The 19532-nt window shown below is 38.0% G+C and overlaps 1 protein-coding gene and 1 pseudogene across 8 annotated transcripts in view; both read left to right on the forward strand.

Annotated features, from left to right (window-relative positions):
- CRPPA (CDP-L-ribitol pyrophosphorylase A) overlaps positions 1 to 19532 on the forward strand; it is a 387693-nt gene that overhangs the window by 63782 nt on the left and 304379 nt on the right. The window lies entirely within an intron of this gene.
- LOC128560100 (nucleoporin Nup43-like) lies at positions 3335 to 4489 on the forward strand (annotated as a pseudogene).

Consider the following 19532-nt stretch of genomic DNA (forward strand, 5'->3'; position numbering starts at 1 on the left):
TGGGGTTGAAGTGTTCTTCTTTCTCCAGTTGTTTGAGATGTTCCATTAAGTTATTGACTTCCTCTCTTTCTGTTTTCTTGAGGAAGGCTTGCAGTGCTATAAATTTCCCTCTTAGGACTGCCTTGGCAGTATCCCAGATGTTCTGGTAATTCATGTCTTGATTGTTGTTTTGTTCCAAAAATATGGTGATTTCCTTCTTAATCTCTTCTATAACCCATGTATCCTTCAGCATAAGGTTGTTTAGCTTCCATGTTTTTGTATGAGTATGCAGGTTCCTATTGTTATTGAGTTAAACTTTTATTCCATGATGGTCTGAGAATATTCAAGGAATAATTTCTATTTTTTAAAATGTGCTAATGTTAGATTGTGGCCTAGGATATGGTCGATTTTGGAGTATGTTCTATGTGCTGATGAGAAGAATGTGTATTCAGTTTTTTTTGCATGAAATGTTCTGTAGATGTCTGTTAAGTGCAGATGTTGAATGGTTGAGTTTAAATCTAAAAGTTCTTTGCTTAGCTTCTTTTTGGAGGCTCTATCCAGCACTGCTAAAGGGGTGTTAAAATCTCCAACTACTATGGAAGTGGAGGAAATCAAGTTGATCATGTCTGTTAGAGTTTCTCTTATAAATTCTAGTGCGTTGTGGTTGGGTGCATAAATATTAATAATTGAGATCTCATCATACTGAGTATTACCTTTAACAAATATGAAGTGTGCATCCTTATCCTTAATTATTTTGGTTGTTTTAAACCCTATTGCATCTGCAAACAGGATTGCAACGCCTGCTTTTTTCTGTTTTCCATTTGCCTGGAATATAGATGACCATATGCTCACCTTGAGTCTGTATCTGCCTTTTAATGTAAGATGTGATTCTTGGATGGAGCAGATATCTGTCTTGATTTTTTTGTATCCAGTCCTCCAACCTGTGCCTCTTTAGAGGACAATTTAAACCCTTCACATTAATTGAGAGTATTGGTAAGCCTTTCGAGAGACCGGTGGACATTTTTAATCCTTTTGTGACTGTGGAAGTTGGAATGTTATCAAAAATTTTTGGGGTGGGTTTACTTTTGTGGTGGAGAATTACGCTGGTCTTTATGGAGGATAGGTCTAAGAATGTCCTGGAGAGCTGATTTAGCTATGGCAAATTTCTTCAACATGTGAATGTCGTTGAAGTATTTAATTTCTCTGTCATAAATGAAGCTCAGTTTAGCTGGATACAGGATCCTGGGTTGAAAGTTATTTTGTTTTAGGAGATTAAAGTTCAATGACCATCCTCTTCTAGCTTGAAATGTTTCAGCAGAGAGATCTGCAGTTATTCTGATATTCTTCCCCTTGTAGGTAATGGTTTTCTTTCGTCTGGCAGCTTTCAGAATTTTCTTCTTCATATTAACTTCAGTGAAATTGATTATGATGTGTCTGGGGGATATCTTATTTGGGTTGAGTTGTGCTGGAGTTCTGAAACTGTCTGCTATCTGAATTTCGGAATCTCTTGGCATGTCTGGAAAGTTCTCCTTCATAATCTCATGGAGAAGAGACTCTTTGCCTTGTGAAGCCACTTCATCACTTTTGGGGATCCCTATAAGACAAATATTGGTTTTATTCAAATTATCCGAGAGCTCTCTGAGAGAGTGGTCTGTTTTTGCTCTCCATTTCTCTTTTTCTTTGAGGGTTTGGGAGCGTTTGAAAGGTTTGTCTTCAATGTCAGAAATCCTTTCTTCTGCTTGCTCCATTCTGTTACTGAGGGATTCTACTGTGTTTCTCAGATCTTTGAGGGATGCAACTTCTTGTCTCAATGTGTCGAAATCTTTGGTCATTTGGTCTTTGAATCCGTTGAATTCTTGAGATAACTTTTGGAATTCTAATTTGATCTTATTTGCTATTCAGATCCTGAATTCAATTTCTGACATCTCAGCTATTTGTTTGTGCATGGGATCTTGTGCTTTGTCTGCCCCATTGATCCTTGGGGGAGTTGATCTACTCTGATTATTCATATTGCCAGAGTTTTTCTGTTGATTTTGCCTCATGATTGTTTTTCACCGTTGCCTCTGGCTGTCCTCAGAGTTGGGGAGGTGTCTCTTCAAGATTAGACCCCAGCGGGATCACTCTGTTGTTGCTGGATCTTTTCGGGAGTGACCCTGTGTAGTTCCTCTGGGGCTGCTCTAGCTAGGGTGTTCTGGTTGTGGAAGCAGCTCCGGTTTGTGACACACCCGGATCCAGCAACAGGGCTGGGTGGTGGTGCTCACAGTTCTGGGAGTGCCAGGCACCCAGTGACTTTGGCACAGAGAACCTAAGGCTCCAGCAGTCTCTGGCCAGGATTAGAGCTTTGCGTGGAGGTATGGAGTGCTCCAAAGGGCACACAGCTACCACATCCCTGTCCAGATGAACGGGCTAGTGTGGAAGCTGGGGGGACACAGGAGGGAGGACGCAGGGTTGTGTGGCTCTTGCAGTTGCTGGTCAGGCAATGCGGAGGCCCAGTGGGTGCAGGTCACCCGTCAGGGGTCGCTGCATAGCTCTTATGAAGGTCTGGGCAGCACCAGGCCCAGGAGTTTGAGGTTGCTATGAGCTGTGACGTCACCGCACTCTATCCAGGGCAACAGCCCAAGGGTCCAGGGTGCCAAAACTGTCTCATTCTGCCCCTAAGGATTAAGGCTGTAAGGCAGCTCAGTCCCCGCCTTTAGGCTGCTTAGTCAGTAGGTTACTTTGACCCGCCTAATCCTTGCTCTGAGACCCTGAGGGCGGAGCTTGCTGGGGCAGTTCTTAAATAGTGGCTTCCTGCTCCCAGCTCAGTGGCTCAGTCTGGGGCCCCAGACAATGCTCAAAGTTCTCCACACTCTTACTCAAGCTCTCCCCATGGCAGTTCAACTGAGTGCCAAGTCCAAGAACACCGAAACAGTTCACAGGTAAGGCCTTTCTGGTTTGCAGTCTCACTGCTGCTTGTACTTACGGTTGCCGGCGTGATTAGGTCGATCGAACACACGCAACCACTTGCCAGTTTTCCACTGTTTGTCCTCCTCTTGGGGTCCAGAAGTCCCTTGCTGGCTCCCTGTATCCTCAAAGGGATGATTATAGGCAGATCCCTGTGGCCAGAGATGCCTGGAGTCTTTTCTCCCCAGACTTGCTGTTCCCAGTTGCAGGGAGGCTGTTACTCGGCCGCCATCTTTAATCTCCCCCTCTTATTTGATTTTCATTGAAAGACTGTATCAAGCTTATATAATGAGTTGGGTCATTTTTCTTCTTTTACAATTTTCTAGAATAATTTTTAGGTGATACAGTACTATTTACTATTGAAATCCTGATAGAGCTTCATAGTAAAACTTTGTAGGTGGTTGATTTTGGCATGGAGGATATTTATGCTATGTTCAGGTCTCAGAAAATCAGCAAAACCTGCTGGCGGCTGGTATCTCCAGGGAGCCTGCAGACCGTGGAGACGTTTGCTACAGGGTCTTGGACAATGAGGAAAATTATGTTTCACTGTGGTCCATTGGCGATTTTGGAAACTTGGACTCTGATGGAGGGTTTGAAGGAGACCATCAATTATTGTGTGATATCAAGTACCATGTGATGTAATGGATTTACAGTTTTTTGATCAGGAAAGAATTGTAGCTGCTACATCAACACGATGTGTAACAATTTTCCTTCACCATCCAAATAACCAGATTCTGTCAGTCAACCAGCAATGGACAACAACTCACTACCACACAGGTACAAATAGTCCTTCCTCTAGCAGCGCACCATGTATAGGTATTGTGTGTGACAAGCCAGAAATTGTCACAGTTGGAGAGGATGGTCAAATAAATCTCTTCAGAGCTGATCACAAGGAAGCTATAAGAACTATAGACAATACAGTTAGCAGTACACTCCATGCTGTAACCTTCCTTCCAACTCCTGAGATTCTTACAGTAAATTCAATTGGACAGTTAAAAATGTGAGATTTTAAACAACAAGGAAATGAGCTTTCTCAGATATTATCATTTATTGGTGACCGAGTCCCACTCCACTGTGTTGATAGACATCCCAATCAACAGCATGTTGTAGCTACTGGTGGCCAGGATTGGAATGTTGAGTATTTGGGATGTTAGACAAGGTACCATACCTGTATCTCTGCTGAAGGCTCATGAAGCTGAAATGTGGGAAGTTCATTTTCACCCATCCAACCCAGATCATCTGTTTACTTGTTCTGAAGATGGGTTCCTTTGGCACTGGGATGCCTCCACAGATGTAGCTGAAAAGTCATCACTCTTTCACCAAGGAGGAAGAACTAGTGCTTTTTTGTCTCATAGCATTAGTAACCAAGCTAATGTTCAGCAGTCTCTCATAAGTTCCTGGCTCAGCATTGATCCTGCAAAAGACCGTATTGAAATCACAAGCTTACTTCCTAATAGGACTCTGTCTGTGAACAGTTTAGATGTTTTAGGTCCTTGTCTTGTTTGTGGAACTGATGCAGAAGCAATTTATGTCACTAGACAACTTTTTCATTGAAAGCACTGTAATTACAAGATTTCAGATAAAACATACAATTGGCTGTTTGAATTTCAACTTCTATACAAAATTTTTTTAGAAATTTGCAGGGAAACATCAATAAACTACTGTTAATGTCAATGACCATTTTTTGCTTTTGTTGGTTATGTTGTGGGATATTCCCATAATAGTTATAGAATATGATAGATGACTGAAGGCAAAAGATTTTCAACATGTGATAGAACAACAGCAGAGGGGTCTTTGCACTGATGAAATACATTGCCTTCAAACAAACTATTATGATAGCTCACAAAACCAACTCTTCATTTTTGATGTTGTGAGACTTACATCACTGGTGGTTATGGGAAGCACCAGTGGGTTCCTATAATTTTTATCAACAGTATGTGGAACAGTACATTGTTCTCTACTGGCTTAGCCAACGTTGATGATTATTCTTTTTATTGCAAGTAATTTCTTTTTGATCCTTCTACATTTTATTTTTTTAATAATTTTAATAAACTTTTTCAGAAAGAATTGGGTAGGCCAAAAATGACAAATTTATATCATATTCAAATTTTTTTAAAGGTGAAAATGTTCAAGAAGTTACTGTGTTGCTTGCAATGGGTTTTTCAGCAAAACTCTGTGAACTGCTTGGACCCAAGTTTATTTTTCTTAAAAAGGAAAAAGATACATTTTTCCTAAAGATTTTTGCTTTTGTTTGAGAGCCAACAGAAATACTGGCAAACTGGACATTACTCAATAAAATAGAATTTGATATTTGATGAGTGGAGTGAATACTAAACTAAAATTTCATAGATAACAAGTGTGATAATCATATGATATTATGGTAAGGATAAAGAATTATGCCACAGTATTATTATCTTAAATGTTAGACTTAACAGATAATGTTATAAGACAATTTCATGATGTTGTCTTTCCAAAATGTGTTAGATTATAAATGTATTATTGACCTAAACCTTAATGATGTAATACTGCTATTATACCATTGAAGTATGTGTTTTTTAATAGCAATTATGGTAAGATTTTGCTTTTCTGTTCTAATAAATATTTTCAATTTTGCAAAAAAAAAAAATAAATAAATAAAACTTTGTTAGCCTGGGGATTGTTTTGGGGGTGGGTAGGATAGCGGAATAAATTTTTAGTAGTGGTTGTTAATTAACATTTCAATTTCTGTAATGGTCATTAAATCTCTAGGATTTTTTTCCTGCCAGTTGTAATACTTTATTTCAGAAATATGTCTCTTTTATGGATATATTCAAGTTTAGGGGAATAGTATTCTTATATTATTTAGTAAAAAGTTGCAACTGTAAGGGTAAAGGAATGAGGGAAAATTGGGGAAATGGGGAGAAAAAGGAAGGAGTTTTAGATGTGGTGAAATCGTTAATATAACCAGGAAGACTTAATAAGACACACAGACATTTAGCAAGCCTCATCAAGACAAAAAGGAAGAATAAAATATATATTTTGAGTTAAAAGTGTAGATCATGTTTTTGATCTTAGTTTTTAGTAAATATATTCTAAGCTATCAATTTTCCTTATATACTTAATAGTTAGTATTTTCTTAGTGCTACAAATTGAGATGCAGAGCTTTCATTTTCTCGTAGCCCTTCTTTAGTGATTTGCTTATCTCTGTCATATCTGTGGTATATGGGCAAATAATTCTGTCCTTGAGTCTTTTGTCTGTCCTAATCTGCTGATGAATTGCTGTGGTTTGATGGTATGTGTCCCTCCAACACTGATGTGGGAACTTAAATCCCACGGTGACAGCATGAAGAGTGGGACCTTTGGGGGTGTGTGTGTGATTAGGCCATGAGGGTCCACCTTCATCAGTGGGATTAATGCCCTTATAAAAGAGGCCTCAGAGAGACTCCTGACCCTTCTATCACTTTTGCCGCATGACAACACAGGTTTTGTTTGTTTTGTCCTTTTGCCCTTTTTGTCATGTGAGGTTGCCACAAGAAGATGTCTTTATCAGACATCGAATCTGCTGTTGCTGTGATGTTGGACTTCCCAGTTTCCAGAACAGACAAATAAGTTTCTTTTGTTTATACTTTACCTAGTCTTTGGTAATTTGTCATAGCAGCCTGAATGGATTGAAACATGTATTCTCTTAAAAAATTTTTTTTTTAAAATTGTGATTAAACTGTAAAAAAATTTATTATTTTAACTATTTTTTAGTACATAGTTCAGTGGTATTAAGTCTTCACATTTTTGTGCAACCATCATCATTGTGTATCTTCAGAATGTTTTTATTTGTAACATTGAAACTCTGTACTTACTAAGTAGTAACTTCTCTTCCCTACTCCTAGCTCCTGGTGACCACCGTTTTACTTTCTGTCTCTCCAAATTTGGCTGTCCTAGGTATCTGATATGTGGAATCGTACAGTGCCCTTTTCTTACTGCTTAGTTCATTTAGCATAATGTTTTCAAGTTTCATCCATATTGTATTGTGTGTAATAATTTCCTTCCATTTTTGGGCTGACATTCCATGTGTGCAGATATATTTTGTTTCTGCATTTATCTGTCAATAGACACTTGGGTTGCTTCTACCTTTTGGCTATGATGAATAATGCTGCTATAAATATGGCTATACAAATGTTGGAATTCTTTGTCTCAATTCTCTAAATGTCTAGAATAGAAATGCTAGATAGTGTGGTAATCACATTTTTAATTTTTTGAGGGACTGCCATAACTGTTTTCCATAGAGGCTGCATCATTCTCCATTCCTATCCGCAGTGCAGAAGGATTCCAATCAATTTATCCTCATCCTTGGCATCCTTGCCAAGAGTTACTTTATTATTTTTTTCAAGTCATTCTAGTAGGGGAGAAATGGGATCTCATTGTGGTTTTGATTTGCATTTTTCTAATGAATAGTTATGCTGAGTGTCTTTTCATGTGCTAATTATCAATTTATATATCTTTGGAGACATGTCTATTCTGTGCCCCCCCCCCCAACCATGGTTTGTTTTTATTGGTGAATTTAGGAGTTCTTCATGTTTTTTAGATATTAGTCCCTTTTCAGATATATGATCTGCAAATATTTTCTCCTGTTACATAAATTGCCTTTTCACTTATAGTATCTTTTGTTGCACAGAAGTGTTTAATTTTGGTATGGTCCTGTTTATGTATTTTTTTGTTGTTGCCTATGCTTTTGGTATCATATCTAAGGAATCATTGTCAAAGTCAATGTCATGAAGGTTTTGTCCTATGTCTTCTCACTTTTATAATTTTTGGTGGAACCAACATTTAGATATTTGACCAGTTTGAACTCATTTGTTAAGGATCTGACTTTATTCATTTGTATATTGATATCCCGTTTTTCTAATACTATTTATTGAAATGAGTGTCTTTGCCCACATAAAATGGTCCTTGGCACCTTTGTTAAAAAATCATTTGACTATGCATATATGTAGAAGTTTATTTCTGGGCTCTCTATTCCATTGGTCTTTATGCCTGTAAAACACTGTTTTGATGTATTACTGTAGTTTTGTAGTAACTTCATTCTTCTAAAAAACTGCTTTGGCTATTTGGGGCAATGAAGAATTCTTTAATACCATTGACTCCACACACATTTATCTGATGTTTTTTCTTCTGTCTCAGCTAGTATAGTGTCTCAAATCCAGCAGATGTTGGCTTGGAGCCCTTAGCACTGTGGTTATGGCATCAGCCACATACACGGAGGCTGGCAGGTTTGAATCCGGCCTGGGCCAGCTAAACAACAATGGCAACTGCAACAAAAAAATAGCTTGGTGTTGTGGCAGGTGCCTGTCCTAGCTACTTTGGAGGCTGAGGCAAGAGAATCACTTGAACCCAAGAGTTTGAGGTTGCTGTGAGCTGTGATGCCATGGCGGTCTACCGAGGGTGGCATAGTGAGACTGTCTCAAAAAAAAAAAAAAAAATCTAGCAGATGTTTAATGAACGTCCTTGTGAGAAATAAAAAAAGGTGTTTTTTTTTTTTTGCAGTTTTTGGCCAGGGCTGGGCTTGAACCCACTGCCCCCAGTATATGTGGCCGGTGCCCTATTCTTGATCCACAGGCGCCACCCAGGTTTTTTTAATAGTATAAAATATGACATGTTCTTAAAAGTGAATTTCTTTTCCTTATATACTATGGACTAGAAAACTAGACTTATTGTGAATTTTTAGAGAGCAGTTCTACCACTTTATTTTACTCTGAAAGCTAGTTCACACCTATTCATTAGTAACCCATGTTTTAACAAGATATGAACATCTGTCTTTAGCTAGGTTAGACAACTTTTAAAAAAGTGCAATATGGATGTGTCCAATTTCAACTATAAGGATGACACAAAACAAAAGGTGAGGTAAAGAGAGGACATAAACACAGAGACGAGAGAGATGTTAAAACTAACTTGTTACATCCTTCCTTTGGTTCTCCATGAGTATATGTCACTGTATTAGAAAAACAGGATCCTGAAAAAAAGGTTTCAGTTTGGGAGATTATTGGAATCCCTTTTATGTTTGCTTTTCCAATAAGAAAGTTAAAAGTGGAGAATGGAATGTTTGAGAAGAGGCAGAGAATAGGAACACATATTCTTTTATAAGCAGTAGACAAAAGGGCCTCTTGGCACTGTCATGGGCTTTTTTATCTTCAAAAATCCTAATCTCTTTGTTATAGACTTTGGCAAGAAAGGCTGCCTTTTTGAATAAATAAATACAAATGAACTGAGAGATATACTATCTCCTCTTCTTGATCTTTTACTGCAAGACTTTGGATCTGAAATTAGGTACTGACTTCTGGAGGGCAGTCAGGAGGGGGCAGGAGTTATAAAGATTTGCGTTTCACAGATGAAGACTGAAGAATTCTCCATAACTGACAGTCAAACTCCTGGCTTTGTACGTGCCAAGAGATGACAGACACTGGTACCCAGGCAATCTTGTCACTCCTCCAAAGATAACAGAGCTGTAGACTTGGCGAGTGATTCAGTGATGACAATACTGTGATCACATCCTGAACTACTCGTGTACACGTACTAATTAAATGCCATTATTTGGGGGAAGAAATAAAAGTCAAAATAGAAAAACTTTTTCATTTACTAGAATAGTAAAGGTATTACTTTGAAGTATGGGTTCATTTGGCTGAAATGAAGAAATAAGTTAAAAATTGATGGCATGTAGTCCTTTGGCCTTTTAAGTTTGGCATGCATATGTATGTATTAGTGTCTGGGCATTAGCTTAGCACTTTATGGCCGAAACAAAACTTGTTTTGTAGAAAGACCTAAGGACTTTGACTACTTATATTTGGGGCTCATTAACTCGAGTAAATTGCAGAATGATGGAAAAGTTTGGTGAGATACTTTGAGGACATTTTGTCCTGAAATAATTTGGATTTTAAAATTCAGGTAATGACCTCACACCTTTCTCACACACTGTATCTCTCAAGCAGATAAATTCTTTTCTCTGTATATCTAGAATTATATGATAGTCATCCTTGCTGGCTGTTGCTGTGTCAGTTTGGTCAAGTGGGAACTATTTTTCTGGGGTACATTGGCCAAAGGAGCAATATGAGTAAGATTTGGAAGGTTTAAGTAAAGCAAAAGTTATTTTTCTCCAAAGGGCTTCTTGCTGTCAGATGGAATAACCGACACATATACAAGTCTCTGATGGGTTCCAACCTGTCCTCGCTCTCTAGGGCCATCATTTAACACAGCTTCCCACCTGCTAGCAGTGCTGGCTCGCAGTCGCTGGGGTTTATCAGCAGACAGTGGCCTGGTGGCCCTTTGAAGGAGTAGTTACACACAGGCAACTGTTTTCCATCCACCTCTCCGTGACTTTCTCCTGAGTCTCCTTCTGGTGGCTGGGCATGCTTGGCTTGGTTTATAAGATTGACTATTCAGTGACTTCTTCACCTTACCTTTCAGTGTGACTCTCCTCCAGCACCTCTCACAACTGTATAGGGTCTAATTCCTAAAATTTCTTATAGTGGTCCTGTTTCCCAGACTGATATCTTATGTAATTCGACCCTGGAGTTATGACTGTGTGCTCTGTCCACTTTATTTTCTTTTATATTTATATTTATTTATTTTTTGAGACAGATTCTCAAGCTGTCACCCTGGCATCACAGCTCACAGCAACTCCAACTCTTGGGCTTAAGCAATTCTCTTGCCTCCGCCTCCCAAGTACCTGGGACTACAGGCGCCCGCCACAATGCCTGGCTATTTTTTTGTTGTAGTTGTCATTACTGTTTAGCAGGCCTGGGCTGGATTTGAACCCATGAGCTCCCGTGTATGTGGCTGGCACCCTAGCTGTTGAGCTACAGGCACCAAGACATTCTGTCCACTTTAGACATTGTACAAGCAACTCCTACTTTTTTCTTAACTATTGCTGAATTATTTTCTCAACTTGTTTAGAAAAGAGAAATACATGTGAATTATAAGGCAATTTTTTTTTTTTTTTTTTTTATGTAAGGTGGTTTGGGTGTGTAATATGCAGCTTTCCTCTTGGGTGTGTCACAAAGACTTAGCCATCACCAAAAGCACTAGAAGGAAAAGTTTTGCTTTTAAGTGGTTCTGGCAGGGTTTTGGTTAATTGGTCTGCTGCCCAGAACATTGAAAATTCATAGATCATAAAGATTATTAATTGTTTACTGCTTTCAAAGGTAGCATGTTCATAGTCTATCTTTGTGTTAGAAATCAGTCAGGTGGGAAATAATTTTGTGGGATCCATAACTTAGGAAATCACTTATCCTTCAACCAGTACATAAACATATGGATTTCCAACAAATGAAAATCTAATTCTTTAAAGTTGGAGCCATTGTTTCACGGATATTATTTCTTGTGGGCATTAATATCTTTATAGAATTTGGTATTTTAAGTGATGAGCTAGACATATAGTTTTGTATTCTCTGAACAAAGAATCATTTTAATATACTTTTGAGCAAGCTCAATTTCTAATTCTCTTTAGGAAGTGGGTATCAGTTTTTTTTGCTGAGATTATTTTGAACATGGGCTTATCATTAATGAAATCTGTATATACTGCTGAATGCCAAGATATCTGTACATTTCATAAACCTCCTCATGGGTAGTCTGAAACATGAAGTAAGTGGTAGTTTTATCTTCAAATTCTCTGTCAAGTGATTTTTGACTTCTGACCCAGGGTTTTGACTCTTAGTACTGACAGAATAATCTGTATAGCCAACCCGCTGGATAAAAATAAACTATGATATATATCTATAACTAGAGGTGGAGATGGTGGCAGAGAGGTTTGAAATATTTTTATAAAGGCAGTGAAGAGTCATCAAAAGCAGGGAAACCTAGAAGGGATTTTGTCCTTGAAAGGGCATCATACTAGTTTAAGATCCACTTTTATATGGTGTTGCCAATTAATTTATTGTCTCTCCGCTCCGAATCCACCCTCCATTGCCTTGCTGGACCTTGTCCACCCTCCATTGCCTTGCTGAACCTTGTAAGCATCTCTTCTTTACCAAGACAACTTTGGCTTTGTCAGCAGAGGGTGGCTGACAAAGACAGCTGCAGCAAGCAGAGGCTTCTCTTCCTGGTTCGGGTATGTTTCCATCCTCTGGCTCCACTGCTGCCATTGATGTATGTGTGGCACTCAGTGCACTTAGTCTCCAGCAAATTCTCACCACCAGTCTGGCCCAGCGTTCTCAGCTCTCAGCCTCTATCTGCACACACCCTGCACCCACAGGTCATCTCCACGCCTGCCTTGGTTCGCTGGTCCTCAGTGGTAGGCTCCCAGCTCGTTAGTCTGCTCTGTTGTATCATGTTTGTCAGCTTCAAGCTTCTTGGCCATCTAGCTTGTCAGTCCTTGTTTTTGGTATGATGTGGGGCATTGGTCTCCTGACCATCTACTAATTCTGGCCCAGCTCAAGGTTTTACACTTAACCACCAATCAACGGGGATGCACCATGCCTCCTCCAGTGAGGTTTGAACCTCAGCTTTGGAGTGAGTTTGTTCTTTCCTTTGGTAATCTTTCTCAGACTTAGTACATATCTCAGTATATATTTTGGAATTCTATTTTACTCTTTCTTGGTAATGAAATTGTCATAAATAGTTAATACTTTATATTAAATCTTTCCTATTCAAGTTACCGTGTAGTTGACAGTGAATGATAGGTCTTTTAAGATCACTTCTCAGTCCCTGAGGTAGCAAGGCTGAAAGAATCTATGTGAAAATGTTGATGCAATGAATGAGATGATGAATTTTAAGACAAATATGGAAAGGGTAAAAGAAACAAATGGAAATCTAGAACTTAAAAATGCCATATCCTGAATTTAAAACTATTGTAGAGCCATTGGCTGTGATTAACAGCACATTGAAGAATCAACTGCTAAACTTGCCTTATGCTGGGCTTCAAGACACCAGGGTAGAAGCTGCCAGTCTGTTTATAGCTTGCATCCAGCTGTAGAACAGTATCACTGCTGTTCTGTAAAGGTCGGAAAAGTAAGACACTAGCCATGTTTAAAGAGAGAACCCACCCCCATGCAAAAGAATTTGTGGCTCTCTCTAATTCACCACCATTGTGTTGTAAGAGTAAGAAATGTGGAATCAGACAGCTTAGAATTTTCTTATTCGTTGTTAGTAAGTTGCTATACTTTTCAGTCTTGGTATTTTTGTCTAAGAAAAAAGGTATTCTCTTCCTTGACAGGTGTTGAGAAAGAAATATATAGAAAAAAATGAATGATACTTAGCTGTTATGAATAATTTCATTGTGATTTTGCTCAATCTGTTCAGTCCCTAGTAAAGTATAAACATGTTGAAAGCTTACTTCTAGATAACTTTATAAGCTTATTTTTTCCTTCAATTTCATAATCTTGAGATTTGAAAGTAAACTAGAATTTTTTCTGTGTATGAAATTTTACCCTTTTCTGGTTCTGATTATATTTTGTTACTTAGTATTGTGAGGATATGTAAGTTGTCGAATAAGCAAGAGGGTATTGTAACCACTATAACTGATGAAATCATTTGATCTTTTAAAATTCGGCATAAAGTGAAAAAGGGTATAGAGTGGTTTGAGGTATCAAGAACACAGATCTTTATATTGTTTAATGTGAATGTTTAACTGGAGCCACCACAGTCACCTATTCAAAGCAGCCACTGTTCTGGTGGGTATCACCTTTGCTGGTACCCTGCCACCTTGTTAGCCCAACCTCCAGGCTTCCTTGCCTGAAGCTTTTTTCAAGTGATGGTAGGTGCTTAGAGCAATGAGAATATTAGGAGTCAAAAATGGCCTGCTTTTGAACTTGAGCAATAGTGGTCACAAACTATAATTTCTCTGGAACCATTTCCACACCTGTAAATGAGAGGTTTGGACTAGGTGATCTCTGTAACTCTTTCTAGCTCTGACTTTGATTCAGAAACAGGTGAAGAGCTGGGTAAGGCAATGATTACTTAAAAAGCACTGAGTAGAAATCGAGACATCTCATAGTCCTTTGGCTGGTTACATGGGTGTGTAGGGATGAGATATTGTGAGCAAACCAGACAGTACAGAGGGCATGATGCAGTATATGAGGAACTGTAGGGGAAAAAAGTTTGCCAGGAGAATCACTGCAAGGACATCTTAAATCAGGCGTCCTCAAACTGCGGCCTGCGGGCCACACAAAGTGGTATGAATTGTATTGGTTTCCATTTTGTTTTTTACTTCAAAATAAGATATGTGCAGTGTGCATAGGAATTTGTTCATAGTTTTTTTTCTTTTTTTAAACTATAGTCGGGCCCTCCAACGGTCTGAGGGACAGTGAATTGGCCCCCTGTTTAAAAGTTTGAGGACGCCTGTCTTAAATTGTGATAGAGAAGAAACAATTTCTTTCAAAGACATTTTATACATAGAAGGGAAGAAAAAACACAGATTTATACAGTAGTATAATGCTGGCCTTTGAATACAAAAACTCAGGACTTGATCTTTTAGCTTACAGAATTAAAACATACTTAATAGCCATATCATGTTTGTGTTCAATGACATATTGCTTCTTTCCTCTCAAACATTTATGCATAGCAGGTAAGCCTTAGAATGTATTATTCTTTGAGCAAAAGGAGTAAATCCCTATCGTGTAGCTTGGAGCTACTTGTCTTTTGTGTTGATTGCCATTCTGATTCGGATATTTGTTTAATCTAAGTTTCTATTCTGAACGGACCTTTGTTCCTCTTCTGATTGCTACGGGAGTTGGGTTTGGCTAGAATAGGGATTCGTTGGGGAGGAGTATATATCTGTTTTTGAGACTATTAAGTTACTTGAAACTAATCTCAAACAGTCTCTTCTTAAGCCTCACTTTAGAAAACACTTCCTTTGCCAAATGACCATGAAATTTATGGCTCATGCAAGGGGAAAGGGAGATTAGTTGATTGTGTAGCCATGGTATGGAAGGCATGGTAACTGGTAAGTGATAATTTCATCTTTTTAGATAAAAAGTTAAGGTACGTGCACAGGTTCAGTATCTATTAAATGGCATGCACAAGGTGAAAGCCAAGGTCTGATTATAACACTTGTTGTGTTTCCTGAGACTGATTTACAATGATGTGCTTTATTCTAATACATATCGATGATACTTCCCTATAGAACATACAACCACTTACGCAAATATCTTTTTGGTACAGTTTGGTAACCCAGTGTGAGAAAGCTAAAGAGTATTTATTTAGCTTTAGCTGGGAGAATATTCAACAGTAAATTTTTATGGCACATTGTCTACCTTTTTTATCTGTGTGTTTTTCTTCCTTCTTGTGTAACATTGTGGCTTAGTTCTGATGTTGAATACGTTTTTGACATACATGGCTTGGGGGAATACATGTATTTGAAATACAAGAAAAAAGATGACTAACGCCATTATTTTCTGATGGCTGCAGTTCAGTGAGGAGGTTCAGGAAACCTTGCATTACACGTTTGTGTTTAATAACACTAAATTCCTTTCTTGGATACACACCCTTTTCTAAGCCACAGTCGTCTTTGGAGTCATAAGAAAGCTACAAGGAGAAAATTTATATCCTTCATTGGTCAGAGTAGCTAAAGTTGGACTGTTTTTATTCCTTTCCCCTAAGGTAATCTCAAGTTTCTTTGTAAGTTAAAAGAAAAATTAACGAGTAAATATCCAAAGCCTCCGTAGGCTTTTAAAGATAGGTTACATCATTTTGTGCACAAAATATTAAATGGAATGAAGGATATCAGGAAGTCCCATAGACTAGCCCACTTCTAATGAAAGGAAAAATGTCTACTTCACACCGGATTGATTATAGACCGCATAAATGCCCTTTGTTTTTAACCATGCTACATATCATCATGTTATATCATGTCTTGGTGGCACAATAGCATTTTATTGAAAAAAGCAGACCTGTACATTGAGGGCTGCATTTTTTAAAAAGTTTGTTTTTATTCTTACTATGGCTTTATTTTTACAGATAAAGAAATTTATTTAATTGTTTTATTTGTAAAAGGAGCACTCTTGCTGTCATCTTTTCCAAGAGAATGCTGTCAATTATGTGTTTATAATGTAACCTGATGATAATATATTATTTTTAATAAGACATTTTTATAGAAAGTGAACTTAGCTACTCAAGAAGTTGAGGAAAGAGAATCTCTTGAGTCTAGGAGTTAAGAGTCCAGCCTCAGCAACGTTATAGAAAAACTCTGTCTCTTAAAAAAAAAAAAAAAAATTACAAACTGAATTTAATTTGATGCCTTCTAATCAAGTTTTAATAAAATCAATAGTAAACAATTTCTTTTCTCCATAGTGTACCTGTTTTCTACTTTATTTTTTATTGACAAATATGGGTGCATATATTCGTGGGCTATCGTGTGTTTCATACATACATAATAGAGTAGTCAACTCAGGCTAATTAATATATCCATCACCTCCCATATTTATCATTTCTTTGTAGTGAAAATATTTAGAATTCTTTTTCACTGTTTTGAAAAACACTATATTCATCACTGTCACTATGCTTGGAGACAGATCACCAGAACATCTTCCTTTGCCTCACTAAAGCTTTGTACCCTTTGGCCAATGTCTCCCTTTCCTAATGAACTTCCCTCATGCCCCTGACTCTAGTAAGCATTATTCTACTCACTACTTCTGGGTTTAATTTTTAGATTCCACATGTAAGGGTGATCATGTGGCATTTGTCTCTCTATGCCTGATCTATTATAGTACAATATAGTGTAGGTTAATCCATGTTGTTGTAAATAATAGAATTTTCTCCTTTTTGCAGGCTGCATAGTACTCCATTGTATGTATCTCACGTTATTTAAATCCATTTGACCTTTGAAGGACAATTTGGTCGTTTCCACATCTTCCATATAATGCTGCAATGAATATGGGTGTGCAGACATTGTTTTCACATACTAATTTCAATTTCTTTGGATTTATACCCCAAACTAGGCTTTCTGGATCATATGGCAATTTTATTTTTAGTTTTCTGAGAAAACTCTGTACTCTTATTCAGAATTTCTGTACTAATTTCCAATACCACTGACAATATACAAAGTTCTCCTTTTCTTCATTGTCACCAATACCTGTTAGATTAATTATTATCAGAAAGATGAAATATAACAAGTATGAGGTGATGCTTCATTGTGGATTTAATTACACTTTTTTGATTACAGATGTTGAACACTTTTCATGTATGTGTATCTGGCTATTTGTGTATCATTTTTTGAAAATGTCTATTCAGGTCCTTTGTTCATTTTTTAATAGGGTTAATTGTTATCTTATTGAGTAGTTTGAATTCCTTGTGTATTTCATGTAATAGTCCCTTATGTATGGCTTGCAAACATTTTGTTCCATTGTGTGCGTTATCTCTTTATTTTGGTACAGTAGCTGTGCAGGAGCTTTAATTGATGCAATTCCATTTGTCTATTTTTCTTTTGGTGCAATGCTTCAGGGTCATATCAAGAAAATCATCTGCCCAGATCAAGGCCGTAGAGTTTTTAAACCTACGGTTTCTTCCAATAGTTTTGTGGTTTCAGTTCTTTTGTTTAAGATGGTTTTTGTATAAGGGATAAAATCAGGGCCTTAAAAAAATTTTTTTTGTATGTAAATATCCAGTCTTCCCAATACCATTCATTGAGTATTGTCCTTTATTCATTGTGTGTTCTTGGCACCTTTGTTGAAAATCAACTGATGGTAAATGTTTAGGTTTATTTCTGGGTTCTCTGTCCTGTTCCATTGAGTATGCCTGTTTTTATGGCAGTACCATGCTGTTTTTTAATTACTCTAGTATTGTAATATGTTTTGAAATCTAGTGGTGTGATGTCTCCAGTTTTTTTCTTTTTATATAAGTGGCTTTGGTTATTTATGGGATCTTGAGGTTCCATACAAATTTTAGGATAGTTTTTTCTATTTCTATGAAGAATGGTATTAGAATTTTGAGAATGATTTCCTTGGCTTTTTAGATTGCTTTGGACATTTAAAGATATTTTTGCAATTCATGAACAGGATTTTTTTCCCATTTGTATCTTTAATTTCTTTCATTGATATTTTATAGTTTTTTTTGATATTTTATAGTTTTTATTATATAATCTCACTTCATGTTTGTTCCTGTTTTCTTTTTCTGATGCTATTGTAGATGAAATTGTTTTCTTGGTGTCTTTTTTTAGATAGTTCACTGTTAGTATATAGAAATGCTACTGAATTTTGCAAGTTGACTTTTCTTATCCTGTAATTTTAGTGAATTAGTTCATCAGTCCTAATAGTTTTTTGGAAGATTTTTCAGGACTTCCTATATAAGGTCCCATCATCACTAATGGTTTTACTCGTTACTTTCTGATTTGGATGCCTTTTTTTTTTTTTCCCCGTACTTAACTGCTCTGGCTAGGACTTCTGGTACTATGTTGAACAGAAGTAGTAAGAGTGGGAATACCTGTCCTATTCTTAATATTAGGAGAAAAGCCTTTAACTTTTTGCCATTGGGTGTGATGTTAGTTGTGGAATTGGCATAGATGGCCTTTAGTATGTTGAAGAACATTGCTTTTATACCATAAATTGAAGGGTTTTTCTTATGAAAGGATGTTAAATTTCATCAAATGCTTTTTCTGCATCTATTGTGATGATCAATGGGTTTTGTCCTTCTTTGTATTAATTTGGTAAATCTCATTTATTGATTTCTGTATGTTGAAGTCATCCTTGCATCGCAGGGATAAATTCCACGTGATCATGGTGAATGTTCCTGAAGATGGCAGACTGGAAGCAGCCTGCACGTGTTTCTGTCATGGAGAAGATTGAAAACAGCAAGTGAATATCCTCCTTTGATCAATTGTCTAAGTAAACATTGCATATCAAAAGAAAGGGAACAAGAAGCACCCAAAGTGAAGGAGAGGAAAGAGAGGGGTGACATGCTCTGCAGTTTGGAGGTACAGAGTGAAGACTAGTGCACATAAGGGAAAGGTGCAGAAGAGACTCGGGGCTTCACACTACTCCTTTGATACTTGCTATCTGAGCCGTGGGAGGAACCCTCCTCTGAAGAAGGCTGCGGGACTGACACAGGAGCTATCTGGAAACTGTGCAGCCACACAGTGAGCACTGCTGGGCTCCAGAGAGAGCACATATCAGTGACTCTGGGCATTGCAGCTAGTGCCATTTTAAAATCCTAGACCTAGGGGTCAGATCCATTGCTGTTTACTCCCCATAATCCCTGCCAGTCCTGGCATGGAGGGAACAGGGAGGTCAGGCACTCTCATGAGTCCCATGAATGGAAGCCATGTGACCCTGCTGCATGGGGTAGGGTGGAGACCTAGGCAAGACCGACAATCACTGTTAACCTGCCCATGTGGTTGAGGCTGCACTCAAGCTGGCACAGGGCAAATGCCACTGCTTGCAGATCTGAGTGGAGCGTCTTGGGCTGACCATTGCCACTGCTGACAGAACTAGGTGGTCGTTCAGTTATTCTGCAATATAGGGGTCACCAGTGATGATCACAGGAGAACAGGGAGGCTAGAGAGCAGCTGTTAAATGCTCATGGTGTATCCGTCCATCTCATACTGGGTCAGTCCTCCAGAGGAAGACACGAGCACTCAATGTAGAGACTTCTTCTTTGCACTAAGTAGGTGAGTTCCCAGCAGAGAACGGGTGCACTGAAAGCCCATCTGGCTTGAG

Source organism: Nycticebus coucang, chromosome 11 (genome assembly GCF_027406575.1).
Source record: "Nycticebus coucang isolate mNycCou1 chromosome 11, mNycCou1.pri, whole genome shotgun sequence".
Lineage (NCBI taxonomy): Eukaryota > Metazoa > Chordata > Mammalia > Primates > Lorisidae > Nycticebus > Nycticebus coucang.